This window comes from Lynx rufus, unplaced genomic scaffold (genome assembly GCF_022079265.1).
Source record: "Lynx rufus isolate CCGP_SWC_20201006 ecotype Redwood Valley unplaced genomic scaffold, mLynRuf1.p SCAF_18, whole genome shotgun sequence".
Lineage (NCBI taxonomy): Eukaryota > Metazoa > Chordata > Mammalia > Carnivora > Felidae > Lynx > Lynx rufus.
Window position 1 is genome coordinate 5,952,038 of NW_025814832.1, and position 14,102 is coordinate 5,966,139.

A 14,102-nucleotide genomic window follows, 5' to 3' on the forward strand; every position below is an offset into this window, starting at 1 on the left:
AAACTAGAGCCTCACAGGAAACTGCTGATAAGAACAGCACAGAAGACAGCAGGCTGGGGAGATAAAGGGCCCCCGGAGAAGCAGCTTTTGTTCAATCGTGTCTCCCTCCTCCGGCCTCAGGGACACTCTTCAACAAAATGCAGTTTTGATCTCTTTGCCCCTCATTTTACCGCGAAAAGCAATTTGGCAATATTGTCAAGAACGAATCAAAGTGACGTTGACATTTACACAACCGCACAAAACAACGCAAGGTCTTTCCCTGGAGCGTCCTCAGTTCTCACGAAACGCGCACCTTCCCAAGGCTGTGATGACTCAGCAGTTCTCAAGTGGGATTCCTAAACAAGCCTAGAAGCCCAATCCCAGATCTAACTGTCCCGCAAATAAGGATTGTCTTCACTTCTTTCTTTCTGTCTCTCTACTCCTCTCCTCCCCCCACACACCAAGTTTCCAGCTCCCAAACACAGTAAGTGCATTTATTATTATGGACCATCTACCAGTACGATGCGCCCAGTGCTTTGTGTAGGATCTCCAGTCTGGACAAATCAGCAAGGGTCATGCTGTCAAGTGCACCTTCCCTGAGCCTGAGAGACCATTAATGAGTGGCCGGCCAGAACTGAAACCTACATGGCTGGATCCCAGGGCTCCCTCAACTCTTCCCTGCCGTCATTCCTGAACCTGGCAAAGCCTTGGGATGCCACGACTACCTCGGCGGGGCGGGGGGAATTAATAATTTTTTTCAAAGTAAATTAAAGGAATTAATTTCTACCTGTTTTCTGAAAAGCAAACTACATGGTGAAATGGAAACTCTTTGTTCTCTATCAAGTGAAGTAACCCCCTAGAAAAGAGAAAAGAATATGTTGAAATCCATTCCCTTAAAAAAAAAAAATGGGTGGGGGTACTGGGATAGAAGGGTCCGTCCAGGATCGTACTTAAATTGGAGCTGCCCCTGCCTCTCCCAGTGATGAGGGGGGCAAAAGGCAGGCTGAGGGCCAGATACAAGCTAGCACAGACCCCCTCCAAGGTGGGATGTGTGAGATACTCCTCAGGTACTGCTGGCTGCCCAAGGGCGAATGAAAGGAGACAAACGGTTAACTGATAGAGACTACAGTCATGTGAGCCAGAAGTCTCCATCAGTGTGCAAATATCTCAGTAAATTACAAGAAAAAGGCGACCTTATCAGTAGCCTTATCTCCAGAAACCCGTAGACTCAGTTTCCTGCAGCCCAACATCCCCCTTCCATAGTGATGTGGGGAACACAGGCGAGAAGGAAATGGCAGGTAAAATTAAATTTCCTAACTGCCGCCCATTGACAAACACTTGAGGCAAATACAGGGTAGAACATTTCTCCAGGAACACCCTGACCGTCCTAACGTTAATGTCTTACTACAGGAAAAACCACCTGAGCTAGACAACAGCGAGGCCTCAGGCATCTTAGGAGTCCTTTTTAGTGTACCCAAGTCCCTCTGGAGATCTCCCTTTTGATGTTACTTTCCCCCACTTCATAGTATATAAGGAGCCACTCTTTACAACCCCAGCGCAGCTCCTTCCTGCCCACGGGTCCTGTCCCCGGTGCTTTATTTAATAAAATCACCTTTTTGCACCAAAGAGGTCTTCAAAAAATTCTTTCTTGGCCGTTGGCTCCGGACCCCACGAACCCCCCACCACCCCAAAACTTCATCACCAGGACAAGCATGGCTTTCCAGAGGTGTGAACTATGTACATCCTTCCGCGAAATGAGAGTGCGGGCATACATCAGCGTCATTTCTGACCGCTCCTTCCATTCCCCCTAATGATGAGGGAGCGTGGGGCAAGCCGAGGGCAAGATACAGGCTGGCGTGCACGCACACACGCACACACACCCCAGGTGGAATGTTCCTTGGACACTCCTGGCTACCCAAGAACAAAGCAAAGGGGTTTCAGTGCTTGCCACGGGAATGTGGGCAACTAAGGCAAACGAAAATTAAATTCCCCTACTGCCTACAGCCCACTGACAAGTCCTTGAAAATGGTAACCACCCTCTAGGAGCTTAGCTGCCTCGATGATGACACTTTGCTGGGGGCCAAAGGGAAATTGAGTTTAACATTATCCCAACTTCGAGGATCTGGTAAGTCCACTGCCTTTATCTCAACTGCCCCAAGATCTATGCTGGCAATCATGCTCCCAGCTTACTGGCCCCAATATCCATCTGAAGGATCTCATGACTGAGGCTTTATTAAACTGTGATAAATGGTGTTTCCCTAGCAACAGCTAGCCCCTCAGGGTCCTAGAAACCTTGGAGACTTACTCTATCCCCGACCCCTTCCCAACCTGAAGGTATATAACGAGGACCCCAGCGCAACTCTTTTTGCCCATGGGTCCAGTCCCCGTGCTTTAATAAAATCAGCTTTTTGCACCAAGACATCTTCAAGAATTCTTTCTTGGCCATCGGCTCCGGACCACCCCATCATCACCCCAAAACTTCACCTAACCCCTCCTCCCTGCAGGGCTGGATCACCGGAGAGAGGGACCACCCCGCTCTACCTAAAAGCTGCCATTAACGAAGTGAGCCACCAGTCAGCAAATCACCTGGTAGAGTAAGGGTCTCAAATACACAAGCCTCAGGGCCAGGCCTTGGGAAGAAGTGAGACCAGTGGGGCTGTGGCCCTTTTGATCTATCTTTTAACGGAGACAGAAGTAGTAGAAACACTTCTCTCCTTTACTGGACAACAAGAAATCCAACAGCAGCAAGGTCCAAGCTAACGGGAAACCTACCCTCTGCTTTCACTCAGTGCAGGGGTGTGAGGGGAGGCTAGGGGAGGGTTGCCAGATCCTACTCTGAAGAAATCTGGAGTTTTTTCTTTTTTTATTTAAAAAAAAAATTTTTTTTTTAACATGTATTTATTTTTGAGAAACAGAGACAGAATGTGAGTTGGGGAGGGACAGAGAGAGAGGGAGACACAGAATCCGAAGCAGGCTCCAGGCTCTGAGCTGTCAGCACAGGGTGCGATGCGGGGCTCAAACCCACAAATCATGAGATCATGACCTGAGCCGAAGTCAAACGCTCAACCGACTGAGTCACCCAGGCGCCCCTAGAGTTTTACTTTATTTTTACATGGTGGCAATTTTTACATAATGCAAGGCTGTGCAGACCAAACAATCACATCCAGGAGTTACACGTGCCTCCGGACCCCAGCAAGGAGGCCCTGTGCAAAGAACCTGACGCCTCCCAAAGTTCTGATCAGCAATTTCTAAAGCTTTATTTCTGTAGGCAAATGAGGAGGGAGGGCAGCAGCCCAGCAGTAAATGCCCTTAGCTACGTAGCCCGGGGAGGGGGGTGGGGGCAGGCCTTCTTAGTGAGGCATCCACCCCGGCTCTGGGACCCCACCACGAAAACAAAGTACCCCGGTCTTTCAACACCTACAAATGATTTCAGACCTGAAGTTCATTCAGTCAGGATGGGAAAGCGCACGAAGCGGGCCGGAACCAGGGGAACCAGTATACAAAGAGAATGCATCCGCCCAGCTCTCAGCTGGACTTCCAGTTAGACAAGTCAGGCCAGGGGAGCCTAGGTGCAGGCCCTGGGAGTGGCCCTAAGCAACTGGCACCCCCAAACCTCACCCACGGGTGTGATGTGCCCACCCACAGTGACAGGCACAGCCAAGTGTGTTAGGAAGTTATTCTGGAACGTGTACAACTTCTCTGGATTATCTCTACACTGAAAGCGAATTAGGGAATCAGGTACACCGCTGCTGCAACTGAACTTCTACACCTGCCGACAACCCGGTGGGCAAAGCTGCTTGGAAACCCCTCAGGTGTGAGAGGCCCCAAGGTCCCAGGAGGGCCTCCCACCTGCCTGGAGGCCAGAAGCCATACCCTAGAGTCGAGGTGAGGGCAGAGAATCTGTCTGCTACGGGGAGAATTCTTGCCCACCTCACCCCAGCTTCTGTCTAGGAAAAAAATATGGAACAGGAGGGGCGCCTGGCTGGCTCAGTTGGAAGAGCAGGTGACTCTTGATCTTGGGGTCCTGAGTTCGAGCCCCATGTTGGGTATAGAGATTACCAAAAATAAATAAATAAACAAACTTAAAAAAAAAAAAAAAAAGGTGGGAGGATATGAACTAGAAACCGAGAAGGGAAGACACGGCCGCCCAGGCATTGCCGGGGATGCAAAGCCTTGTCTCCGGCAAGCCTCCGGTGAGCACGTGAGCACAGAAGTGGGGCAGCAAGGACACGGGACAGAGAAAGAGCTCCAGAGAACACTGGCTTCCTGCCTCTCACTGTTCCCTCAAGTCACGGTTCATGTTCTCCAGTAGGTGACGTGAAGTTATTCTTTCTGGTAACAATTAGAGAGGAGGGTTGGTTGAATGCTGAGGTCGCTCCCAGTCTACGGTAATTAAGCTGCTGGTTCTGTTCTCTAGAGCGGCAGGCAGGGCCGGGCTAGGCGGAACACAGCTGTCCCCTCCCCTCAGCGGCTGACAGCAGCTAGTGTCAGAGGCCAGGCTGAGTATCAGATGGTATCCTGGGACTTACCAGCAGCCACAGGGCTGCCTGGGGTCTATACTTAGAAGCCTGTGCCGGCCGACACCGAGAGCCGTCCACACTCGCCGCGGTCAGTCAGGACTAGAAATGCCAGGGGCTTCGATGCCTGTTTGTGGGCCACGTACAGAAGCTGGGGCAGCTCAAGGCAGAATTCCAGTGAAGTCCTGGATTAAAGGAAGCCCAAGAAGCAAACCCACACTTTGTGTTTCTATTTAGCCTTCTGGGCCAAGAGCACAGGAGGGGTCAGTAAAGGCAGTGACTACCTCATCGGTGGGGCTAGCTCTCCAGGTCCATTTGCAGAATCTGGATTTCTGGTGTGGGGGCACAGGGACATCCCCCAGCTTCCCGGAAAGGGCCAGGATCCTTCACCGCAGATGCTTCCCTGGGACTGGTCACACCGGAGGGGCCAGGGGTAGACCCCCAGAGCCCTGTGCATGGTGATTCAGACTCCTGTCCACCCCTCTAAGGCCAGCGGGGCAGGCCGGGGAAAGAGAGGGAGAAGAGCAAGGCAGTTTCTATGGCAGTCCAGGCTAGGAGCCCACGTGCCTCCGGTTGGGAAGGGAAGACCTGCCCCCGTGTCTCTCTCTGCCTTCTGCCCACGGCTGGGGCTCAGGGAGAGGGACAGTGAGGCTTGGGTAACAATAGTTGGAAATTCTGGGAGGCACAGGCAGAGCCGAGGCAGCGAGGGCCTGGGTCAGGCAGCCTTCTGGGGTTTCCATGGAGATCAACAGTCGGCTTTGTCCAGGGGTCACTGGCTTCGACAATGGACCGGTTCTGGGCCCAGCCTCCTCCTATCCCAGGGCTGGGAAATGAGAAATGGCAGCTCCTGGGAGAAGTCAGACACTTCCTGGAAGGCTTCTCTCCACCACTCCCCAGCTGGACTAGCATCGTGAAAGAAGGACCAGACTTGGTCGGTGGAATCCCGTGACCCTGGACCAGTCCCTATCCCTCTCTTGGGGTTTGGTTTCATCACTTATAAGATGGGTGGGTTTGGCTGGATTAGACCAGTGGCTCTCAACCTTGGCTGCACCCTAGAATTACCTGGGGGGGGAGCTTTTAAAAGGGATCCTGATGCCCCCGCCCCACCTCACTCGGGGTAGGGACCGTGAGAGAAGACAGGCTACAGGGCCTTAAGTCTGGCCAAAGTAGCCCAGGGAAGAAAGTGTCTGAGAATGCCCAGTTCAGAAGGCAGGTCTGGCGGCCAGGGCAGGAAGGGCAGGGCTGTGCCCTGGGGTTGACCCCTGCCTATCTTCTCATGAGCCCCACACTCCTTCAACTCAATCCCAGCCTAGCCCAAGCCCACAGGTGTCCCATGGGAGGTCTGTGCCTGCCTCCCTCCCTCCCACCAAGGCAGGGTGGGGGCACACAGAGTGGGGGACCAGGCTGGAATCTCCAGGGAGTGGCTGTCTCTGGCCTATGCATTGGTATGTCTGGGCTTGAAAGCCTCAGAACGATGGTGCAGTGACGGCGTAAGGTGTGGACGTAGAGGAATACAGGTCAAAGGAGAAGCACTGAGGAGCAGGTCAAGAACCAAGGGAAGTGATGAGCATTTATTATGCATCTCCTGGGTGCCAGACGAACTACAGAGGTCAGCGCTGCAATCCTCCCAACATCCTGAGATGGGTGATAAGGCTCAGAGAGGGTAGGTGAATTGCTCAAGACCACACAGCCGGATTGGTAAGGCTGAGGTGTGGCCATCTCTCCCTGTGCCCAGCCAGCTGGCCCTGCCTGGGCTGGTGCCCGCCTATTCGCTCTAGAAAGTGAGCTCTTTTGCCCAGGGCAGGGTTTACTTGGCATCACAGGTCACATCTGGTTTTCCTGGCTCCATGCACGGCCCTTCCCCTGGGCCCAGCTGGGTGCAGCTCTGGCTTCGGGGGTAAAAGCACACAGGAGGCCTCCCAGGGTCTTCTCTCCACATGTCCTTTCAAGGCCTTACCTTCCCCTGGTGCCCCCTGGATGAAACCGGCGCTTTCTAACTCCGCCTAGGACCAGATCTCCAAGCTGCCACCATCACCCCAGGGGCCGGCCCCACCCTCCTGGAGAACCAGTCCTGTGCCTCCCAGCCCCCATTTCTTCTTCCTATAAACCCTGAGGTACCTGGTGCAGGGATTGGCGAGCTTTTTCTGAACAGAGTGAATGATCTTCAGCCTTGCAGGCCACACCGTCTCTGTCAGAAGTACTCAGCTTGGCCATTAGACCACCAACACGGCCGTTGACAACACGTCAACAATACGCACTCCGACACAACGTTAATAACGGACACTGAAATCTGAATTTCACGTAACCGTCAGGTCACCAAACAGTCTTCCCTTTTTTTCTCTCTGTCAAAACTGTGAAAACCATTCTTAGTTTACATGGCGGTACAAAAACCAGTGGGGGGCTGGGCTTGGTCCACGAGGCACAGTCTGGCAAGCCCTGATCCAGTGGGTCACTGAGCCGCTCAACAAACACACGTCAACTATGTTGGGCTCCATCTCCTCGCGGCCCTAAGCCTCACTGCTCCTTCCTTTCCACCTACCTCCCTCTGTGCTGACAGGTCTTCTCCCCGGCCAGCAACCCGCCCCCCCCCCCGGTCCCCAGCCCCCGCCAGCATACAATCTGCAGAAGGGGACGCAGAGGAGAGGCTTCGAGGTAGGCCCACACCTGCCATCTAGGCCTCCTGCACTTTGTCACCTTTCTCTGAGTCATCAACACACACTTCGCAAACTGCTCCTCCCGGCTGCTGTCTAGAAACAGCCAGACGCGTCCGGCATTAGAGAAACACACAAACACTCACCCCAGCTTCGGGGCCGCAGGCTTACCCCTCAAGACATGCTACTTCCAAAACGGAGACAGGAGACAGGCTCCTACAGGGGGCGGTTCTCTACACCCAGGATGTTTGCTGATTATGGAAAAAAATAAATAAACACGCTATTGTCCACCAGACGCCACGGTAAAACTCAAGTCAGGACTGGAATACTGTCAAAGAATCAGACGGAAGAGAGAACGTTCAAAGATAAGACTGGGGTCAGAGTGGGACAGGGGGAGGGTTTGCCAGCAGCTGAAGAGCTACGCGAACCCTCAGGTGACAGGCTTGACTTCTGGGGAACTGGCAAACAGGAAAGTCCCTCCTCTGCACAAGTAGGGCAGGATGGGGGGGGGGGGGCGGGGTACAGAGCTTCCTCGGAGCTGCAGGCCCTCCCTGGTTGACAGAGCAGGTGACAAGAGGACAGGGAGGGTGGCAGAGGGTGGGGATGCGAGCCAGGCCAACAGCTGGGTGAGGAGAGGCTACTGAGTAAGGGTGGGTGTGTGATGTGCCCTCCCCACAGGGGCACCTCTGAGAGGGGAAGGGGGTGCTGGAACTGCGGAGCGGAGTCTGGTTTGAAATGTATCTCCTCATGGAAAACCCCAGCTCTCCCAAGGGCAAAGGCACTGACAGAAACCGACAGGGGCTCCGGAAGCGGCCATGCTGCGGCCATCTTTACTGCTTGCTGGTGCCCCTTCAATCTTCCCTGTCCAAACACACCATTAAAAAGAGGATTCACAAAGGGGCGCCTCGGTGGCTCAGTTGGTTAAATGGCCAACTTCGGCTCAGGTTATGACCTCACAGTCTTGTGGGCTCGAGCCCCGGGTTGGACTCTGTGCTGACAGCTCAGAGCCTGGAGCTCCTTTGGATTCTGTCTCCCTCGCTTGCTGCCCCTCCCCCGCTCACGCTCTGTCTCCATCTCTCTAAAAAATGAATAAACATTGAAGAAGAAAAAAAAAGGATTCAGACAAGTCTACTAGCCTCCTGCTTCTGTCTCGTCTGTATCTGCAGGGCGGAAGCAGAGTTCAGCCAGCACAGAGAGAGGCCCACGGCACCAGAGTGCCCCCAGACTGGCACCAGGGCCTTAGGACACAGCAGCTTCGCTTAGGGCCTCGGCACATGTCTGGCCCCAGGCTTGGAATCTAGTGGGTCCCAACTTGGGGCCCCCAGCCGAATCACAGACCCCTCTACCAGAGGGGCACGTGCGAGTGTTCAGTTATGCAGCCTGTCCTTTGGGGTTGTTTGTTTGTCTGTCTGTCTGGGTGGGGGATGCGCGGGGCCACAGAAAGGGAGCCCAGGCTGGAGACCTGAGAACCAGGTTGCTCTGCTGGAAAACAGGGGCCGCATTGTTTCCAAGCTACCTCACGGGCATCCAACCAGGAGACTAAGATCTGTCAGGAGATCCTGGAGGTAAGCAGAACCTTCTCTGTAGTTTTCCAGAAACCCTGTAAACAACTCCTGCCCCACAGCAACAAAGGGCCTCAAAGTATAGGAACCCAATGGAGCCCAATTGGGTGTCTCAGACTCAAGCCAAGGAGGCCATCACTGGTGCTACCAAGGTCTGAGGGCACGAAAGGAGCTAATGGAGATTCATGAGGTTAAGAAGAAGAGGATAAATCCTTCTTCTGCCAAAGTCAAAGAGCAGAGTTCAAAAGGGACTTCAGAGATAATCTAGTCCAACTCTCATTTTAGGGAGGAAAAAATCGGAGGACCACAGAGGGGAGGGGACGTGTTGGGTCACCCTGAACAACAGCCCAAGACCAGGACCCAGATTTCCAGACACCCCTGCCAGTGTGCATCACCAGGCTGTGCTGGGCTCCTAGGAGGGCTCACGGTTTTTCATTATAGGCATTCCTTACCCTGATGTAAAGTTTCATGCCTGCCAGCTTTTCTGAGCTGCTCTAAGAGGTGAGCCAAGGGTAAGAGCAACCCTGAGGTCTGCCCTGAGAATCACCTCCAAGGGCGCTAGCCTGAGGAATGCCAAGCCATGTGCTTGCCTCACGGGCCCAGAGCCCTACGTAATCCAGAGGGCTGGCAAGTCCCTTCCATCTCGGTGGCTTAAAAGATAGCAGGTGTGCAGGAACTCTCAGCTCCATGTTCTTGCCCACCCCTCTCCACACCCACTGATGACTGTGCACACTTTTCTTCTTTTGGAAAAGAAGAAGCAGGGGCTCCTGGGGGGGGGGGCGGTGCTCAGTTGGTTACGCATCCGATCCTGGCTTTCGGCTTAGGTCATGATCTCGAGTTTGTGAGTTTGAGCCCCGCATCGGGCTCCACACTGACAGCGTGGAGCCTGCTTGGGGTTCTCTGTCTCTCCCTCTCTCTACCCCTCCCCTGCTTGATCTCTAAGTAAATAAATAAACTTAAAAAAAAAAAAAGCAGCAGCAGCAGAAGCAAATCCCATTATCAGCAGCTACACCCCAACACCCACGTCCTGAGATGCGGCCTAAGACTGCCCAGGGCCAAGGCACGCTGATTCTTCCTCAGCTTCTCTCCATGCTTCCTCTTTCCACAACCAGTTGCACCCAGTCTAGTCATAAACGTAACAGCTACTGGTACTGCTACTGCTCGTGAAGGGGCCTGGGCACAGCTGCTTGGTAGCTAAGGAGAGTGAGGCTCAGAGAGATTAAGTCGCTCACTTAGGCCACAGCAAGTGAGCGCCGGAACCTGGACGGGACCCCGGTCTGTGTAACCCCAAAGCCAGCACTCACAGCCTCTCCCCCCTTTGGCCTTGCTGGCCTGGGTGACCAGAGGCACTGACAGGCAGGGCTGGGGCTGCCTGGACAACTTCAGTTTCTTAAGCCCCCTGCAGAAAGAGCAGGCTCAAAACAAGCATGTATCCTGTTCAAACCAAAAGCAGGAACAAGCCAAAAAATCATTCATTCTCTAGGAGGATGGGGAAGATCTATTTCAGTAAGATCCTGATGGTTCCCCAGCCACTTTCCCTCAAGCAAGTCAGGGAATAAAACAGTGAAATGGAAATCACAATCTAGAACTCTGCAGACGCGTTCTATAGGCAGGAGGCATCGCAAGGACTTGGAGCCCAGCCAAACGTCCCCATTCTGGGGACTTGCGGGAGGGCCACCTGATCCCAGACCCCAAAGCCTACCTTGCAACCCTCCAGCCTCGGCTGGTCCAGGCTTTGTGCTTCTCGCAAGACCACGGGTGGTGGGGTCCCTGTGCTCCTGGCAACCTTGGCTAGCACCCAGCTCCACAGGCAATGCATGGTGAGGGGCCCAAGCCCAGGGTCCCCGGCAGCCCCAGCCCCTGGTACGGTGTCTCCGAGAAGGACAAGAAAGGGAGAGGAGTTTCTGTTTTCATGACTAGTGAACAGTCACTGCAGCCAAAAATAGTTTGTGCCTGGGAGTCGGGGAGTCAGCACATACCTCCCGGAGCAGGTGCTGGTCGTGAGACACACAGGCTCCGGCGGGCCTCGGGGCAGGGGCCTGGGGACGCAGGCACCCAGGATACTCAGGATATCAGACCACAGACGGAGAAGTTTTACCCACCTCGCTGCTCACCTCCAGAAAGTCAACCTGAGTCAACAGGAGCATGATCATCTCCCTCTTCTTGGTGAATCATCTGGGGAACCCCCACCCCCACACGAATTCCAATTACCCCCCCACCTTCCTGGAGCTCTCACACATTTGTGGCTGGGTGGTTTGGACAACCACAGGAAGAGTCCTATGAACTACAGCGGATGCCCTAGATGGCACACAGGACAACCATTAAAAATGTAGCTCAGCTGTCAAAGCTCTTAGAACGATACCCTGACAACCCGAACTTTACTCTACATACATTTAAAAAAAAAAAAAAAATGTAAAAGAAGTTAAGGGGCTGGCTATCAGTGGCTGGTAGAGCTGCGGAGGGATTTTGTTTTCTTTTTTGAGCTACTTTTTTATTTTCAAATTTTTCTGTGATGAACATTTGTAATTCGATTTGGAAAACGTTACTTTGAAATGCAATTCTGAAAAAGGAAGAATGTTCAGGCCTCACAGAGTTCGGAACACATACGTGGTTCTATCTCTGGGAATTTTTTTTTTCAACCTTTTATTTATTTATTTTTGAGAGTGCAAGTGGGGGTGGGGTGAGAGAGAGAGAGAGAGAGAGAGAGAGAGAGAGGGAATCCCAAACAGGCTCAGCATTGTCAGTGCAGAGCTTGATGAGGGGCTTGAATCCATGACCGAGCCACCCAGGTATGCTTATCTCTGCGAATTTAAGGTAGGGGTGTGTGTGTGTGTGTGTGTATTTTGTGACTCCTGCTTTGAAACCAGATATCCTGGATGTGAATCCTGGCCATACCATGTACCATCTGGGTGACCTCAGGTAAGTGACACTGTCAGTTTCTCTAGCTCTATTATACGTTGGGGATAAAAGCATTGCCTCCGGCTATGGACTAAGTATTCATGCCCCCCCCCAACCCCCATCAAACCTAATCCCCAGTGTGATGGTATTAGGACATGGGGCCTCTGGGATGTGTTTAGATTAAAAGGGTGGAGCCCTCATGATGGGATTAGTGGCCTTTACAAAAAAGACCCCAGAGAGCTGCCCGGCCCCTTCCACCATGTGAAGACATTGCAGAGACAGCCATCTATGAACCAGGAAGTGGTTTCTCACCAGACACTGACTCTGCCGGGTCCTTGATCTTGGACTTCCCAGCCTCCAGAACCATGAAAGAGAAATTCTGTTGTTTATAAGTCACCCACTCCATGCTGTTTTTGTCACTGCGGCCCAAATGCCTTAAGATATCATCTCATAGTGCTCGCTTCGGCAGCACATATACTAAGATATCATCTCATAAGGTTACTGGGAGGACTGAATGAGACACTCCATGTAAAGCTCACAGCTCAGTCCCAGACATACTGGGAATACTCACTGAAGAATTCTAGCATAGGGGCATGCATAGAGCATGTGACTCTTGGTCTTGGGGTTGTGGGTTCAAGCCCCATGTTGGATGAAGAGATTACTTAAAAATTAAAAAAAAATTAAAAAAATTCTTGGGGCACCTGGGTGGCTTAGTCAGTTAAGCATCTGACTCTTGATTTTGGCTCAGGTCCTGATCTCACGGTTAGGAGAAGTTGCCCCAGTGTGGGGCTCTGTGCTGGGCATGGAAGCCTGCTTGGGATTCTTTCTCCCTGTGCCCATGAGCAAGTGTGCGGTCTTTCTATAAAAAAAGGAAGGAAGGAAGGAAGGAAGGAAGGAAGGAAGGAAGGAAGGAAGGAAGGAAGAGAAAAAGAAAGAAAGAAAGAAAGAAAGAAAAAGAGAGGGAGGGAGGGAGGGGCTCTGTGCTGGGCATGGGAGCCTGCTTGGGATTCTTTCTCCCTGTGCCCATGCGCATGTGTGCAGTCTTTCTATAAAAGAAAGAAAGAAAGAAAGAGAGAGAGAGAGAAAGAAAGGAAGGAAGGAAGGAAGGAAGGAAGGAAGGAAGGAAGGAAGGAGGAAGGAAGGGAGAAAGAAAGAAAGGAAGGGAGAAAGGAAGAAAGGAAGAAAAGAAAAAGAATTATAGCATAAATTCATGAATAAGCTACATTAAAAAAAGAAAAAAAAAAAAAAGGGAAACCCAACGAACAAAGAAGGCTGACTGGAAGGAAATGCACCAAGATGTTTAAAGCATTTCCACAGAATAGTACAATTAAGGGGTACACCATCCACAAAGGGTATTATTGTTTTCATTTCCATGCCTTTCACATTTTAAAAATGTACATCCAGGTAAATTACCGGATATTAAGGGGAAAAAAACCTAAAAAGCCGAGAAGCAATGAGTAGCTCTATGAAGGATTACAGATAACTTATTTCTTTGGCTTTTCTATATGTTCCATCCAAAGTAAATATGCATTACTTTCATAGTGAACAAAGTGAGAAATGTTATTAAAAAGCAAAACCTAGGGGCTAGGCTCACCGATTATATTCTAGAAATGTGATTTTTGCTGGCCCCCGCCAGGGTCTAGGCCTTATGCACCATCTCTGAGCCCGAGGCCTTCGGTCTCCCACAGAGACACAGGAGAGTTCTGCTCACTGATGGAAATGGGGCACAGTGGTCACCCCTGAGACCCTCAGGGGAGAGCCAGATGACCCAGCCCCATGGAGAGCTCCCAGTGAGGGTGGAGATGGCGGTGAGGGGACTGCGGTAGTGGCAGTAGCAACAGTTCTTGCCGTCTGCGGGGCGACAGCGTTTATTCATGCCTCTTCTGTCAGCAGGGCTAACTTTCCTCCAGGAATCCACTTCCCGAGGGCACGTGGCCCTGACCCTTCAGACCCTTAGACTCTCCGGCTCTCTGCTAAAGGGCTGAGCCCGTGACCCAGCGCGGACCAACAGGAGTGTTTGGTCTTCCCGGCCCTGTGACTGGTTTTGGCATAACACGTGACCAAAGCCAGGCCATTCAGGGCCTTCCCTGGGATTTTCCAGCTACGGCTCTGGGGGAAGAAGCACTCCTTCTATGTGGGCAAGCGCTCCGACTATGCTGGCAGAAAGAGGCCTAGCTGCTTTGACGGTGCCCTTGATGGCCTGCCCTGTGGAGTGGGCCTGGCTGAGAACTATACCCTAACAGCGTCATCTGAGTGCATCCAGACCATCCTGGACTTCTAGCACTTAGGCTGACCAAAGTCTTTAAGCCCGTCGGTACTGGAACTTGCCATGGAAAAGTTCTAACCAGTAGTAGGAGAATATAACAGCTTGTACTCATAAGCACTTACTATGTGCCCTGGTACCACGGAATTCATCTACTCCCCCCCACCCTTCATCCATCTCATCAACAGACAGCTACTGGATGCCAACTGTGTGCCAGGGACTCTCTTCTGCG

General features: G+C 52.3%; 1 protein-coding gene across 5 annotated transcripts in view; it reads right to left on the reverse strand.

Moving 5' to 3' along the window:
• The window catches only part of KSR1 (kinase suppressor of ras 1), a 162,906-nt gene that overhangs the window by 50,692 nt on the left and 98,112 nt on the right, over positions 1-14,102 (reverse strand). Inside the window, exon 1 of one of the 5 annotated variants that reach the window (XM_047080753.1) lies at positions 7,319-7,420. The exons of the other annotated variants lie outside the window; for them this stretch is intronic. The gene's annotated coding sequence lies outside the window, so the exon portion shown is untranslated. Of the gene's footprint in view, positions 1-7,318; positions 7,421-14,102 lie in introns of those variants that run through there. 5 annotated transcript variants of the gene reach the window in all.